The sequence below is a fragment of the Thamnophis sirtalis genome, unplaced genomic scaffold (assembly GCF_051295495.1).
Source record: "Thamnophis sirtalis isolate CommonGarterSnake01/CBP01778 unplaced genomic scaffold, rThaSir2_p1.2 scaffold_11, whole genome shotgun sequence".
Classification (NCBI taxonomy): Eukaryota; Metazoa; Chordata; class Lepidosauria; order Squamata; family Natricidae; genus Thamnophis; species Thamnophis sirtalis.
This window is the reverse complement of record NW_028261391.1, coordinates 43,549,372-43,559,654: the sequence shown is the minus strand read 5'-3', so window position 1 is coordinate 43,559,654 and position 10,283 is coordinate 43,549,372. Positions and strand designations below refer to the sequence as shown.

At 40.8% G+C, this 10,283-nt stretch overlaps 1 protein-coding gene across 1 annotated transcript in view; it reads left to right on the top strand.

Moving 5' to 3' along the window:
- Positions 1-5,630: 5,630 nt before the first annotated feature.
- Positions 5,631-10,283, top strand: part of ALDH18A1 (aldehyde dehydrogenase 18 family member A1) — a 28,646-nt gene continuing 23,993 nt past the window's right edge. Inside the window, exon 1 of the mRNA XM_014052125.2 lies at positions 5,631-5,706. The gene's annotated coding sequence lies outside the window, so the exon portion shown is untranslated. The remainder of the gene's footprint in view (positions 5,707-10,283) is intronic.

The following is a 10,283-nucleotide window of genomic DNA, read 5'->3' as shown; positions in this document are numbered from 1 at the left end:
GGGCTTTAGCTACATAAGATCATATAACAAAGTCCACTTTTGTTGACTTTAGTTGTTTAAGCAGGAGGCCAACTCCCAAATGGGTAACTATTGAGTACAGCCTGTTTCCTGACCTGCCCCAGGCCTCAAAACAATCTTGAATGTTGACTTCCCTTTCTTGTCTACTTACTTTTGTCTAAAAGTAAACCAATATTCTGATGGAGCAATAAGATAACATATTGATACTTGGTTTAGACCCAAGTTGTCACTTTGTGTTCTTAGTTGTGAGGAAGCTGCTGATTATTAGGTAGTCATTGCATACTGGATTGCATACAATCTAGATAGTTTATATTTAACAGGGACTGCCCCTTCCATTTGTTTTGAAATAACACATTCCAAATGTGAGCATAGTTTCTTTTTTCAAAAGTGATAAAGAGGAACTGAATATAGCTTTACATTCAGCTGCATGACTTATCTGTTCTGAGCAAAGTGGAGCAACAGTGAGCACAACAAAGTTTTTAAGTACTGCGACATTCAGATTCAATCAAACATTTTTGAAAGGGGCTCATGGAAAACTGTAGTATGTTAATGTACAGTCTCTAAGATCACAGGAGTATATATGGTCTCTGAGCTTATTCGAAAATTGCTGCCAAATCTTAATTTTATTAAGATTCACAGAGATAATTGAATTACCTATAATTTATATTTTATAAATCATATATAACTTGGGAAATGAACAGTCCCTGCCTTAAAAAAGGTTGTATTCTACTATATCTTGTAAAATGTAAAACACATAAATAATGTGAGTACTCTTGGATAGTGGATTATGCCTGTGTTAGAGTAACAAGAAAGTTTTTATCCAAGTGCATATCTCAGTGCAGTGACGTGCAGTGAGGATTATGGTTGGTGAGGCAAGAGTGCGGCAGTGGCGAGAATGTCCCCGCCACTGCCGTGCTCCCCCACCTCACCCCCACCTCCTCTTTTCTTCAACTCCTGTCAACCTCCCTGCTTCCCCGCGTCTCCATCTGCATATGAATTGCGCCTGCACGAAGCGATCCCGCTGCTGACAAAGCCATAAAGAAGCCGCAGGAAAACAGCCGCCTCCATTTAGGGCTCAGCCAGTTGTAGGAAAGGCCCCCCCTATGCCTCCTCCCCACAAAACCCGCTCGGGGCGCCCTTGGTGCCAACCAAGAGCCAACCCAATTAATTCCCCTTCACCTCCATAGCCCATTAAAGCCTCGGTCCGGCTGGCATTTCCCCCTGGCACGTCGCTCTCTGCTTGGCAATGTCATCCTTTATTTTAAAAAAATAAGTAAAAAGAGGGAAACCAGTTGGAAGTGGGAGGTTTTTTTGGGGAGGGGGGGTTGGGAGAAGGAGAAGGGCACCTCGAAAAGAAAAGCAGAGGTTGAATCATGCTGTGGCTGGCGGGGGCCCGATTCTTCGTTAGCAGACGTTCATGAAACAGCTTGGGGGGATGGAACACCCGCAGCGGACGGGGATGGAGGAGGTGGGGGACGAGGTCGGGGAGCGCGGCAGCGGCAGGGACGTCCTTGCCGCTGTGTCCGACAAGCGTCTCGCATTTATGGCGGACATAAATGTGGGACGCCTGTCGGACACAGTGGCAGAGGTGTTGCTTCTCGCCGCTGCCGCGCTCTGCCGCCTTGCCCCCCCGCCTCCTCCATCCCCTGCCGCAGGGACATTCCGAAAGACTCAGGCCACTGAAAGTCAGAAAGGCGTGTGGAAATCCACAATTGCAACCCGACAAACGTATTTAGGAGAGCAGGATCACTCCAGTTCGTGGGTGGGCAAAGTTGGGGCAGGGGGGGGGGATCTCCCAGAGATCGTTCTGTAAATTTGCTTTTGCAGACAGGTTTGTTTGGTTTTTTTTAGTTGCATCGAGCCCTTTCAGGGTATACTTCACGGGGAAGTATTTAACCGCTCCAGCTTGAAAATCAAACTCCTCCGTCGGCTTTTTCGGTTTCTTTTGCCCATTCTTTTGCCCTTTTGAGCATCTTCCCTGCCTCCGATCACTGTCAGGGGATTGGGAACCGCGTTTTGCCCCTTTTATTTCATAATCGAAATATAAATAAGCTGGGATTCGTTTGCGGTAACATCGAAAACATGCTTGTCAACCCCACATATTTAAACCCAAATACCAAAGCAGCCAAAAAAGTGACCTTGCTGAAGCGAGAGAAAACCCGTTTCCCAGACAGAAAAGGGTAACGCTCCAGATTTATTGCCGACAAAAATCACATTCCCCCCTATCTCATTAACCCAAGAAGAAGTGGTCCCAAAGGTGCTTTTTTTCCCCAAAAGGCGAGTTGACTTTCTTGGGGTATTTCCCCCCCTCCTTTGAAAACACATGAGAAGAGAAACGTCTGAAAGGGGGGGCAGAAAGTCCACTCGCCTTTGGAAAAAGCGCAGATCTGAATGATTGAGAACCTCTCCGTAGACATAATGGTAAAAGGTTGGAAAAACCAAAAAAACTTTACTTGCATGCTGGAGAGTTGAACTTGCTCGGAGCATGAAGTTTTCCAACACAGGCGCTTTTTACAAGCAAGGTTCCTGCTGCTAGATTGCGCAGTCGCTCAAGTGCCCTTGGACAGGCATGATTTGCTGCTCCCAGATCAGGAGGTGGGAGAATTAGTGCCTCCTTTGCATACAAAATTTTTCAATTTTTAACCCTTGCTTAACTTTTAAAAGGCGAAAAATTCCTTATGCAAAGGAGGCCCCGAGTGACTTGGAATCTGGTAGCAACTACCTTGGCTTTAATTATTTTTTAAAAATTCTTTAAAATTCTTTCCTTTTCCTCATGACTCCCCTGCCGCTAGTGACTTCACGTCCCTGTCTCAGTGTTGGAAAACATTTATATCTAGGTATGTAATATATGTATGCATGTGTGTATATGTATTGATGAAAGAAATATCCTTCTGGGTTCAGCTCCAAGTGGGGAAAAAGACATTGGAGACATAGAGGCTGCTTGGAAAGATGGTTTATTGTTGGACAGGGCCACATGGCTTGAGCCCTGAACAGAAAAGGTGATCACATGCTTCAATGTTGGTGGAGAAAAAGAGAAGGGCTGAAGGAGGGGCTTGCTAGACTTTTTATAACCTGTTTAGTCCCACCTCTCTGTTTCCTGTTCCTGTGTAAGAAATGTATTCTGATTGATTGTCAGACTCCATGAGGCCATGCAGGGGCTACTCTCTAGGTTGCGTTTTGAATCCAGGTATGGATGAGTTCTCAGATGCCATCTGGTCAGTTGAGTAAAGGGCCAATATTATCATGCCTTTACTCCCATCCCCTCTGGAGCTTCAGTGGAGAAGTCTTTATTATGTAAAAGTGGACTAGCTTGGCCTTAATGGCCCATTAACAGTGGGGATGGGCAGGAAGCTACAGGCAACTATTCTGTCTTTTAAAACTTTTTTCTTTCTTTTCATATCCAGAGAAATATTCTGCTTTTTCAATATTTCCTAGGATATTTTATTTTTCTGGGAGACGGCTGGATGATAACTTCCCACAGTATATATACATGTCTCTCTGTGTGTGTATGTATATAAACACAGCAAGCATAACACATTTATTGCATTTGTGCCACGCTACAATTAAAAAATACTCATACACACTTCTCTCCAAAAATTACCTAAAACATCCATAGTACAAATAAAAGCTTTGTAAATCAATATAAATTATTAAAATTACATTCCATTATGTTCTGAATCAGTTGCAGCTTGCAAATCAATATACAATGATAGCTAATGCTAAATTATAAATATTACATGAGACCACTATTTTTAGCATTTCTTAAGAACGCCTCACAAGGAGCCAGTCTGATTTCCAATCGAAAATGACATAGTACCAAAGCTACTGCTGAAAAGCACCACCTTGTTTTCAACCCTACTGAAAACAGCCTTCCGCAGCTATTTCTCCTGGGCTGATTTTATAGCTTAGTCCAATTCCAGTTGGAATAAACAATCCTGAAGATAATTAGGTGCTAAGCCATAAATGACTTTATAGATCATAATAAAACCACAGGAATGATGGGTACACAAAATAATGTATGGTATTGAATATAGTAACATTGACTTGGAAATGGAATTGTTACAGATTATGAACATATGTTGTTAAAATGTATAAACTTATTGAAATTTGAGAGAGTGCAAGTGAAAGAATACAATAAAGTGGGATAAAATTTGGTCATAATATATACAGATTGAACAATGGGAAAATGTATTGATAAGACACACTATTATTACAGTCTTAACGAGAACAATGATATATCTCCATTTTATAAAGATATTAGAAATGTGAACCAGAAAGATCATTTTATCTTTCTTAGTGTGCAAAAAGCTACATTTACATTTATAGGTAGTCCTCAATTTACAACAGTTACAATGGAACTGAAAAAATGAGTTACAATCATTTTTCACACTAATGACCATTGTGATGTCCTCATGATCCTGCGATCAAAATTCAGATGCTTGGCAACTGTTTATGATCATTGATGTGTTCCAAGGTCATGTGATCCCCTTTTGCGATCTTCTGATGAGCAAAGTCAATGGGGAAGCCATATTTACTTAACAGCTGGGTTACTTACTTATCAACTGCAGTGATTCACTTCACAACTGTGGCGAGAAAAGTCATAAAATGGGGCAAAGCTCACTCAACAAATGTCTCACTTAACATAAATTTTGGGCTCAATTGTGGTTGTAAGTTAAGGGTTATCTGTACTAAATTAACAACTGTGGTACTTCACTTAACTGTGGCAAGAAAGATCATAAAATGAAGCAAAACTATCTTAAGAAATGTCTTACTTAGCAACAGAAATTTGGGACTCTATTGTAGTCTCAAGTTGACTACCTGAACTGCTGATTGGAAATCCTTTGTAAACTTTTTGGGTAAAAAAAAAGAACCTGGGATCTATGGGTTTGACGTTTCAATAGGATAGATTATACAAAGAAGAAAGTAACAATGTAACTTTGTAGAGTAAATTCATAGCTGTTCTTATACCTGCAGTAAAGATTGAAAACTACTTCTTTGTATCTTTTTCTTTTCTATTTTCCCATTCTTTTTGTTTTACACATTTCAACTCGTTTTTAAAACTTAAAAATCAAATTATATTAAAAACGAAAGAAATATTTCCGCTGTTTTAATTCTCCAAATTAGTGCACAAGTCAAGCCTAGCCACACTAAAAGAAATGTAACCACGTGGTTATATTTTCACGGACTCCCCTCATAGTCGTTCCAAGCCTGCTAAAAAAGAGCCCGGGGCGGTTTGAAAACATTTTTGCTCGTTTCTGCCTTAGAGGGAAGTCCTCCTTCAGAATGGACAGGCTGAGAAGTCTGAAAAATGGGATGAAGCACAGTTAAAGTTTGTCCCAGAAATGGCGAGCTTCATCGGGAATCTTCACAACGGGGGCTAATTCAAACGAAAGTTAGCAACTACCTCAGGCCAGTTATCAATAGATCCACCCAACTCTGCAGCTCGTAACCTCTAAGCTCATAATTCATAAGGCAAAGGAGAAAGCAGAAGGCAGCAACCTCCACTTCGGAAACAAGCAGGAGGGCAAAATACGGTAGGAGGAAAAAAAAAGGATGCCACGAAGCTATCATTGGAAGGGGCGGGGCCTGAGGGGGGCGGGCCATCGGCCGGAAGTCCCTCGGCTGGCAGTCACTGCTGTCCGGCGGATTCGCTGGGCGCGTCGCGTGGCTTCGGCTGCTGCTTCAGAGGTTCGTAAGTGATTGTGAGGGGGGGGGGAGTTGGCTGATCTCGGTCGGGGGGCTATCGGGGTCCGGTCGCGTTGTTCTTGCGCTGGGCGGTGCTTCTGCTGCTGCTGGGATCACGGCCTCTGCTTCGGAGTGGGCGAGGGTCGACATAGCCTCTCTTTCTAGCGAGGAGGAAGAGGCGTTCTTTTGCACGGTGTCTGAAGGCTTCCATCAGTATCCCTTTCCCAGTCGGGAGCCTTCCGTATCTCTGGAGACCAGAGTTCCCAAACCTCTGTGGCTAGCTGATCATTCTTGGAGATTACTGTACTCCCCACCTCTAAATGGTAGGCGGATGGGCGCAAGCTTTGTTAGTGATGGTGGGATGCGATACAACGAGAGAGCCTTCTGTAGCAATTTAAAAAGAGTGAAAGCCCCACTGGTGTATTCATTTGCCAGCCTGAAACCTGTTTTACAAGAATTTTAGTAACTACTTAACCCGCCCCCCCTCCACACAGGCAGACCGACAGACACACACACACACACACACCAGGTTTTCAGTAAAAGCTTCATCGAATGCTCTTCTGATATACTGAATAATTAGCGAGGCTGATTATAGGAGTTGAAAAAAATCAGGGAACCAGATTGGGGAAGGTTGGTTTCTTTGAGAATGTGCATTGTCTTTGTAGTAAGATAATACAACGACGGTATAAGTTTATGTTAACAGTTCATTTGCCATGCAGTATTTCATGGCAAAGAACATTTTACAAAACAATTTTAATACCATAGAAAAGTTAATCACAACATTTTCAATATGAGAAAACTGCACTATCCTATTACAACCTCACCTTAGTTGGCTGTTTGGCTCGATAAAAGTTTATGCTAGACTTTCAGGAACTTTGAGATAAGATCTTTGTGAGTAGGTAGATTTCAGAAGTGCTATTTTTTAAAAAAGCAAAGACATTATTGCCTAAGAAATGGGGGGGGGATATGTGTGTTTGTTTCATATGCTGGCTGTTTGAGAAGAAAATATATTTCCAGATTTCATGACTCAAGTATGGGATCTTACTTACAGTAATGCTATAGCAGTGCTATAGCAGCACAGTTACCGTATATACTCGAGTATAGGCCGACCCGAATATAAGCCGAGGCACCTAATTTTACCACAAAAAACTGGAAAAGTTATTGACTCGAGTATAAGCCTAGGGTGGGAAATGCAGCAGCTACCGGTAAATTTCAAAAATAAAAATAGATACCAATAATGTTTTTGAATATTTATTTCAAAGAAAAACAGTAAACTAGCGGTGTATTCAATGAAATACTTCACTCACCTCATGATGCTGACGTCCCGCTGTGATGATGATGTCCCGTGCAGCCGCGGGAGCGATGTCCCGCCTCCTATGACACACGGCACAGTGATTCCTATCATTGGATCACTGTACCAGAGGAGGTGGGACATCGCTATGTGGCTGCTTGCCATAACAAGGAGGAGGTGGGACATCGTTGCAGAGCGGCAGGAGGGGGAGGAAGGGGAATCGTAAGACAGCCCTGCATTACATTAGAACGTGAGGAGGGGGGATGGTGCGCTGCGCGCTGCGCGGCAAACTGACACAGAGGGAGGGGAAACTCACAGGGGCACTGGGCCATTCACGAGTGTCACCCAGTGGCATGGCCCCGCCCCTTTTTCTCCTCCATTTCGGGCAAATTTTTCACTGACTCGAGTATAAGCCGAGGCGGCTTTTTTCAGCCCAAAAAGTGGGCTGAAAAACTAGGCTTATACTCGAGTATATACAGTATACACATTTGCTTCTTAATTCACTATTACAGTAGGAAACCTTCTTGAAGCAGGCCTTGCTTAAATGTTTAAAAATACATAGTTGGCTTTCTCACAGATTGTAATGGGAGGCACACTTATTATCAAATGATTCGAATGGAAATATGTTGCTATGGCTTCCCTCAATATATCTCCATAATGCTTCCTGCCCATCAATGATCCCAGCTTACCTTTGCCCTGTTTCCAGGCACCTGGCATTCTTTCAAGCAAATGGCATGTAAAATAGAATAGAATAGAACTGGAAGGGACCTTTGAGGTCTTCTAGTCCAGCCCCCCTGCTCAAGCAGGAGACCCTATACCATTTCAGACAAGAGGTTGTCCACTCCAGTCTCTTCTTAAAAACCTCCAGTGATGAAGCAGCCACAATTTCTGAAGGCAAGCTGTTCCACTGGTTAATTGTCCTCACTCTTAGGGAGTTTCTCCTTAATTCCAGGTTGCTTCTCTCCTTGATTAGTTTCCATCCATTGTTTCCTGTCCTGCCCTCTAGTGCTTTGGATAATAAGTTGACCCCCTTTTCTTTGTGGCAGCCCCTCAATTACTGGAATGTTTACAGGTAATCCTCAACTTATTACCACAATTGAGCCCAAAATTTCTGTTGCAAAACCAGTTAAGTGAGTTTAGTTCCATTTAATGACATTTTGCCACAGTTGTTAAGTGAATCACTGCAGTTGTTAAGTTAATAACACAATTGTTAAATGAACATTGGCTTTGCTTGTCAGAAGATTACAAAAGATGATTATGTGACCCTGGGACACTGAAACCATCATAAATATGAACCAGTTGCCAAGTGTCTGAGTTTTGATCATGTTGAAAATGTAAAAAAATAGTCATGTCACTTTTCTAGTGCCATTGTAACTTTGAACAGTCACTAAAGAATAGTTATAAGTAAAGGACTACCTGTATTTTCTAGGAATACATTTAGGGCTTACATAGGGAATAGAGATATTTTTGTAAATAAAGAAGCTAGAAGGAAATATGCTTTGCTCATGTCAGTTTATCTTAATCAAAATTATCTGAAAACATGGCAGTGTTGCCAAGGGAGCAAACCTATGGCTTTATCACCATTGTTTGAAATAATTAGGTAGGTATAGACTGTTTTAAAGCTTATCTAAAGTACACATTTGAATAAAAATAAAATCTCAGATTATTTCCTGCATCTGTAGTCAGGCCTGGGCATGTTAAAACAGAAGTCAATATATAGTTGATATATAAATTCTGCTATTTTCTTCAAAAAAGAAATAGGGAGGTAGGAAATAATAGTTTGGTGAACTAGACCAGGGTTGTTTATCAGTTCCATCTGTTTTAGTGTGAGATGAAAGTTCCAAAGGGAGGGATTTTCCAGTTGGAACTAGCAGGCAGATGATGTACAGAAAATAATACAGGTATAAACTGCTGCCATGTAACAATTTTTTGAAGAATACTAATCACATTTCCATCTTACACCAGAGATGGAAAATTTGTGAATCTTTCAAATGTTGCTGGAGTGGTATTTCCAGCAATCCCAATGCTCATGTTCCAATGGTGAGAAATTCTGAAAGTTTAGCTCCAACTGGACAGATACACATACCTGAATTCTATTATAAATGCAGCTAATTTTTAAATGACAGCAATTTCATCTTGCTTTATTTCTCTTGTTTACTCTTGCCTTTGATCTGTAATTTTCCTGTTGCTTTATGCTACTTGATTGGATCTGCATGTAATTAGTGGGGTGGGAGCAGCACTATTTTTCCTCTGAAATGTGAGGCACAAGCTGCCACAGATTGCCAGACTGGACGAGTTAGATTTGTTATAGCTTGCTAACTCCTGCACTAGAATTTTTCCGAAGAGAAATAAACTAATGCCATACAGGTAAGTCCTGTTTTGACATCAGATTAATTTTTGTCTCCTATATTAAGTGGTGAGTGTATATATTTCTTTTTTTTATTTCATCAAATGTGGTTTTAATATAACTTAGCTTGAAATTAAATTTTAAGTATGTAATTAGCATATTGTACAACAAATTTTGAAAAAAAACATCTTCGTGAAATGATTATCAATTTACACACTTTACTTTTTATTTTCTCTGATTAAAGAAACTGTGACCACTGTCTTCCACTAAATAATTTACCAGTATATCTTTAAAGAAGGTGTAGTAACAGTGAAGGACTAGAGTTTGTAAAATGTAAACTGACATTTTGGGATTAGGAGGGAAATGAGTGTATCAGTTTTCTATTTACTTCTCATTGGCTGTGATATAAAATAAGATAGCAGAAATCAGTTGCAATATAATTGTAATGTTGAGCGTGGAAATTGTATGCACGTTATAGAATACTATGTAATAATAGAATCTGTAGACATTCCAGTGTTGTAGAGCAGTGTTTTTCAACCTTTTTTGTGCAAAGGCACACTTTTTTCATGAAAAAAATCACGAGGCACACCACCATTAGAAAATGTTAAAAAAATTTAACTCTGTGCCTATATTCAATATAGGCGGGTGTTTTTCCCACGGCACACCTTACACTATGTCACGGCACACTAGTGTGCCGCGGCACAGTGGTTGAAAAACACTGTTGTAGAGGAACTATAATTAATAATTTGGTTGAATTTAAATATAAATTGTTGATTATTATGAGCATAAGCTAGGTAAGTTTGGGGCTTGTACATTTTCATTCTATTCTTTTTAACAAGAGATTTTGATCCTTTTGCTTTCAAATTCAGTGAACCATAATTAAGGATTGTGACTCGACCTTCATATGTTTTTGTGAAGCCTCTTACAGGAGCCTCAATTTGT